This window comes from Podarcis tiliguerta (assembly GCF_965153285.1).
Source record: "Podarcis tiliguerta genome assembly, chromosome: W".
Taxonomy (NCBI): domain Eukaryota; kingdom Metazoa; phylum Chordata; class Lepidosauria; order Squamata; family Lacertidae; genus Podarcis; species Podarcis tiliguerta.
Window position 1 is genome coordinate 14481713 of NC_139552.1, and position 6260 is coordinate 14487972.

Genomic DNA, 6260 nt, shown 5'->3' on the forward strand with positions numbered 1-6260 from the left:
CTCAGTGAAAAAGAGGTGGAGACTCCCTCTCAAAAGAATGATGAGCTGAAAAGGAGTTCCCCTGCAAGAGGCAATGGCATCCTTTTCCAGAGACATGACAGGGAGCAGGAGTGTGCTCTGCAGGTTATGGCAGCAAAAGATCTAGCCGAAGTGCTGATGAAGGAGGAAGCCTCTTAAGCTGCCCATCATAACCCTTCGGCTGTCCATCATGACCCAGGGCACCCTAAGATTCAGGGCTCCAGCACTGCTGCAGGAGGTAAGCCAAATGGTAAGATCTTTAGCAGGCAAGCTTATACCCTCAGGGGCAAGAAACATCTCCCCGGCCTTGGCCCTTCACCAGTGAAATAAGCATAAAAATGGGGTCTCTTCAAGGGGTTCAGCTTCTTAAGAAGACTGGACCTTCAGAGAGAGCGTACATTTTAAGGCTCAAACCGGTCAGGAAATGAACAGAGATCAGACCAGGATATACAAAAGCAAAGCGGCCACAAACCTGATCTTTATTAAAGCTGTTGCAACAGGGTGCTCCCCCCCACACACAGAAGCGGGGGAGGGACCCCAGATAAAGGTGTGCAAGCCCTTATATATACATTTAAAATTGCCCGCCCTGGAGTCCAAGACCACCCCCAGAAACATCATGCATACATCACAGAAAGGGCAGTCTACAACAGAAATCTGAGTGCGTTGTTTTTTTCTCTTGTCTGCTAAGTTGCTTGATTAGATTACCTGGGCATCCTGGCCACTCTTTTGTTACTCAAATCCTGAATCCAGGTCACAGGCTCACACCCTATTCGTATCCTAAATGTGCCCTTAAGACAAGATTTGTGAAAGGGACAATGTGGAGATTGTCCATTTTCTTCGACCTTGCAGAGAAATACTTGAGGTCATTTTGGGAGAGAGAAAATGGTTTCAGGACTTTTCTGTGGGTTTTAGACATGTGGTTTACATATTTGTATGTGTTTGCTTGGTACGTTTATGAACATCTATTTATATATAAAAGACCTTAAAATTCTTATAACACCAGGATCTTAAGAGTCACGCTGCTGAGAATTTTCGCCCTCCCTTCCCTACAGGTGGGCAGGGTTTGCGGCACCGAGTGGGGGCTCACCTGGACGGGTGCCTCCCACCTGCTTGGGTTGGCTTTTGACCCGCCAAAGAAAAGAGGCTGACCCTTTTGACCAAGCCTCACTTGGTTTTCTTCCTTCCAGGATCGATCATCTTCCAGGTTGCAGGATGTGTGAGCAACCAGGTTGAGGTAAGTCTTTTGCGTTGTTTGTTACAGGCTGCTTGCCAGCCTTCCTTGATTGTTTTCAGTGGCGCTGGCGCTGGGGAGGGGGTGTAAGGCCCCTCCACTGCCACTGCTCACTAGGGGGGGGGGGCGTGTCGCCGGGCCCGAGAGGGTGGTGGGCGCCCTGGCAGTGGGCCGCATGGCGGCTTTTGGTTCAGCAGGCAGCAGCCTCTTTTCAGCATTTGTGGCCTCTGCCCCTTTTCTCCCTGCGGAAGTGTGGTGTGGGTGCGTGGGCTCATCTGCCACACCACTCGCCATGGGGGGGGGGGTGTGTGCTCCTAGCAGCTGTAGGCCCCATGGCAGCTTTCTTTCTGCTGCCACCGCTCTCAACCGTAGGCCGTTCTTTTAGGAGGCTTGGGGGGCATGTCTAGGCCACATTTGCGATGTTTGATATTTTGCGATCGCTCTGGCTACAGGCTTCATGTGCAGTGCGCTTTTAGGGTGGAAGTTGTTGCCCCCCCCCCCCCCCGTTATGGGGGTGGCACTATTCGATCCTTGGAGGGTCTACTCCACAGGATTCCAGAGCATATGGATGTGAGCTAACTTGTTACTCTCTTTTGCAGTTTTAGTATGTGTGCACAGTTAGGTTGGCTGGTTCTGTCTCTACCCCCCTCCCATATCTTCTGATTGCAATCAAGTTACTCTTGTAGGAAAATAACCAATATAGTAGTATAATAAGTATTTTTAAAAAACAAAACACCTGTCCATCTTACTCAGGTCTGTAGTGGCTCACTTCAAGGTGCATTATGTCTCTAGCCATGGCTGCTGAACAAAGGGAAGGCTCCCTTCACACACATGAAGCCGTAGCGGTGGACACCCCTAAAGCCGCAGCGAAGGGCACCCCTAGCAACGCCGTAAAAGCAGCCAATAGGATTAAAAAAGGGCCTTGTCTTCCGGCAGGAAGGAATTACTGCACCAGAACCACAGCCTGCGGCATTGCCTGGCCTGGACTGAGGAGCATTTAGATAGGTCTAAGTCCCCTTGTTGATGCTCTCGAAAGGGTAGGCGTAGGCATAGGTCACCTGTTTCGAGTTCACCAGACAACTCCTCCAGCCTTGATTAGCGCAGAACACGACACAGGAAGAAGAGGTCGTGCAGATCAAGGAAGCATGGGTGTAAGTGCAAGAGGGACACTTCGGATTCTTCAGATCTTTCAGGTATGTGTGATTCCTCCTGTGGCGAGTTGGAAGAATGCTGTAAAGGGTACTACCCATAAGGCTCCTGGCCTTCCTAGTTGGATATGGGAACGTTGCACCCGGCATCATCGCCGCGCCAGGGAGCCATGTGGGGAGGATGGGCTGGATGCAAAAGGGAGGGTGCGGGTGTCAAACTTCAAGCGCACAGATCAGCCACCCGGCATCCGGCTTAAAAAGAATCTTCGCAATCGCATCCTAAATGGGGAATTTATGGATATGTTTTCCCTGCTGTCCCCGGCTTCTTGTAGTTCCAAGTTTAAGCCGGAATCGCGTCGTAAGAAGGACAAGGCAGTGGATGTTGATAGAACATTCGATAATTGGTGTCATGGGTCTGCTTTCAGGGGAGAGGGGAGAGACAGGAACGTACAGACAGCCTCCTCCTCTGTTGAGCAGCTGCACTTCGTCAGAGTCTGGGAGGGGGAGCTTTCAGGAGACATGGAAGACGAAAGAAAGGGCGGTGAGGCAAAGGCTCAGTCATGCTGAGGGGAGCCAAAACACCACTCCCAGGGAAGTGGATGTGCCTCTTCCTTTGCATAGTTTTGGCCAGGGAATTTCACGTAAGGAAAAGAGGAGGAGAGGGGGTTTCCCCAGGCTTTTATGCTGGAGCGCAAACAGGAAGAAGGCAATTCCGGAATCTGCTAGCGATTAAGGCAGACATGGTTTTTGGACTTCTGCACTGTACATAAGTTTTGCACTCAATAAAACCTGTAGAGACATGCCAAAGTCCTGGCTGTTATCTTCGTGAGCAACCACACTCCCTTCTGACAATTGTTTAACCGCTTACATAAAATTACAATGGGGTTGGTGGTCGCTGCTTACCCCAACAAGGCATGGCACTTGGCTAACTACCAAGGCATTATTTTAAAAGCCAGAAAAATGGTGGGGGACTCGGCAGCTTTAGCGTAAGATGAGGAGTTCCGTGAGAGGGCTGCTGAAGACCCCAAGGCGCGTTGGGACATTAAGGACAGTGACATCTGGTCCGAAGTAGTGGCACCACACTTCCAAAAAAGGGCTTTTGGATCCAAGGACACAAAGGGAGACTCAGGAGCGGACTTTGGCATACCTTTGGCTGCCGACAAGACCACGGGCCCTTCTACGATCCTTTCCTACTTGGGTATTGAACTGGACACACATCAGCAATCATCGCGCCTCCCGCAGACCAAGCTGGAATCCCTAAAAGCGTTGCTGAGAGCAATGCTGGGGGTTAAAAAGACTACCCTTTGCCAGGTTCAATCCCTATTGGGCCATCTCAATTTTGCATGTAGGGTAATTGTGCCAGGCCGTGCTTTCTGTGTCCGTTTGGCGTGGCTCACAGCCCAGGGGGGTAGCCCCCCACCATCACATCAGGGTGACAAAGCAGATAAAGGATGATGTGAAGATTTGGCTTGCATTCTTGCAGGATTATAATGGGGTCTCATTTTGGCAGAAAAGCCTTAACCCTGGGGTGGAGTTCCAGGTTCATTCTGATGCTCCTGGCCGCTATGGTTTTGGCATGTTCTTCAGGGGCCATTGGTGTGCCCAACTGTGGCTATCTTCTTGGCATGTAGCAGGCATCACTAGTGATTTAACCTTTCTTGAGTTTTTCCCTATTCTAGTCGCCATTTGCATCTGGGGAACCCTCTTCTCAAATTCCAGGGTCTGTTTCTGGTCTGACAATCAAGCGGTGGTAAGAGTTATATCCAGGCAGTCGGCAACGTCTGACAGGGTGATAAGGGTGCTGCGCCTGTTCATGCTGGAGTGCCTGCACCACAATATTTCCTTCACAGCCCATTTCATACCTGGTCTTAATAATAATATTGCTGATTCATTATCTCGTTTCCAGATGGAGTGTTTCCGCGACCTGGCACCAGATGCAGCCCAGACCCCGGACGCCTTCCCAGACGATCTGTGGGAGATTGGAAGCGAGAAGTAAACCAGGGAGTGTTGTCAGCATTAGCACCCTCCACTAGACGTTCTTATTCCAGGGCCTGGGACGCCTTCGGGTGTTTTCGTGGCTCCATAGCATGGCGTGCTTCCGAGAAGGAGGTGCTTCAATTTCTGGTGCTCCTAAAGTGCAAGGGCCTTGCCATTAAAACTTTAATGCTTTACAGGGCAGCTATCTCATTCTTTTGTAAATTCCTTCGTTGGCTGGACCCCTGTGACAGCTTCCACGTCAAGAAGCTGCTGGCTGGGTGGCGTCGCATCATTCCCGCACATCAGGAAGCCTATCACTATTGACTCACTCATTCTAATTTGGAAAAAATTACCAGAGATCTGGTCAAATTTTGAAACTTGTCTCTTTTGGGCAGCATTCTCCCATGCCTTCTTTAGTACCACGAGCATTGGGGAGTGTTTGGCAGCTGGGGCTCCTCAATCAGGGTTGGCAGACACCAACATTAAGTTCTCTGGGGATACTTTGAATGTCAGGATTCGGTCCTCAAAAACTGACCAATTGCGGAAAGGGGTCACGCTGGTGCTGTCCCTGATGGAACAGGATGGCCCCTGCCGATATCAGAATACACACCGCTTCTTCAAGGTCCAGCCCAAGTGCAAGGGCCCTTTCTTCATACACGCAAACACGCATCCTTTGAAACGATCCCAATTCATGGCAGTCTTGCACAGAGTCATAGTGGCCTGTGGAGTTAATCCCCAAGAATATTCCGGGCACGCCTTCTGTACTGGGGCTGCCACTTCAGCGGCAGTCCAGGGTTGGGACCCCACCCGCATCAAGACACTGGGGCGCTGGCACTCGGCAACCTATAAAAGCTACATTCGTCCCAGTTCCTCCTCCTTATTGCTTGCAATTTAATTTTCTTACAGGTTTGCCCACCATGAAGATCTGGGTTGTAGGGCATAGCATTGTCCATTGGGTAGCGGGTTATGCCCGGTCACACAATGGGGGCCGTAACCTTAACATCCACCCCAAGGTATGCATTTATTGGAAGGCCCGGCGGGGCATGCGTTGGCCAAGCTTGATGCCCATGCTGCATAGTGCTGCGGCGGCACATGGCCCTCTGAGGGTCTTGATTTTACACTTGGGAGAGAAAAATCTAGTAGAACAAAAAGGCATTGCCCTGATCCTTGCTGCAAGGGCAGATATAGAATACTTGCATGCCTTGTATCCAACAATGACCATTGGCTGGTCCAATCTCCTCCCCCACCTGCGCTGGAGAGGAGTTTCCAATCCCTCTCACATTCATTATGCTGTGGGGAAAATCAACAGGGCCATGCACAATACGATGCGGCTAATTGGTGGATTCTCTATTCCACATCCCACCATCACGGCAGATAAGGCCGGCCTATTCAGAGCGGATGGAGTACACCTGACCCCACTTGGCTGCACGACTTGCGACAAGTCCTCAGGGACTGGGTAGACAACAGGGTTTGATGGCAGAGCATGGATGATTGGTCATCGGTTGTGGGACTCTTGGAGGCGAGGCCCTTAGGGCCTCAGGTGGCAGTTTTAGGCCTTGGCAAGGAATCCTTTAGTCTATCATCAAGTTGGGGGGAATGCATTCATGCTCCCTTCCCAAGCGGCAGCGTTTGCAGGGCCAGTTAAAGGGCAAAAACCAGAAGTCCCTGGCCCTAGAGCAGCGGCATGTAGGTCAAACTCCCAGGCTGAGGTTAGTGGAAGGGCATGCTGTGTAAGTTTGTGCTTTGCAGTCCCCTCTCACTGTACCTCATCAGCCTGCATGTCCTCAGCCAGAAGGGGCTGAGAGGGTTACCTGCCAAGGCCTGTGCCAAGTTTCCCACTTCTGAAGCTCAATAAAGTTGTGGCCAATTTAAACCCATACTCTGGT

At 50.9% G+C, this 6260-nt stretch overlaps 1 long non-coding RNA gene across 1 annotated transcript; it reads left to right on the forward strand.

Annotated features, from left to right (window-relative positions):
- Positions 1–2193: 2193 nt before the first annotated feature.
- Positions 2194–4573, forward strand: LOC310668913. Its single transcript, XR_014506895.1, has 2 exons — positions 2194–2442; positions 4304–4573. It is a non-coding gene; the product is annotated as an uncharacterized lncRNA (long non-coding RNA).
- The last annotated feature ends 1687 nt before the right edge of the window (positions 4574–6260 follow it).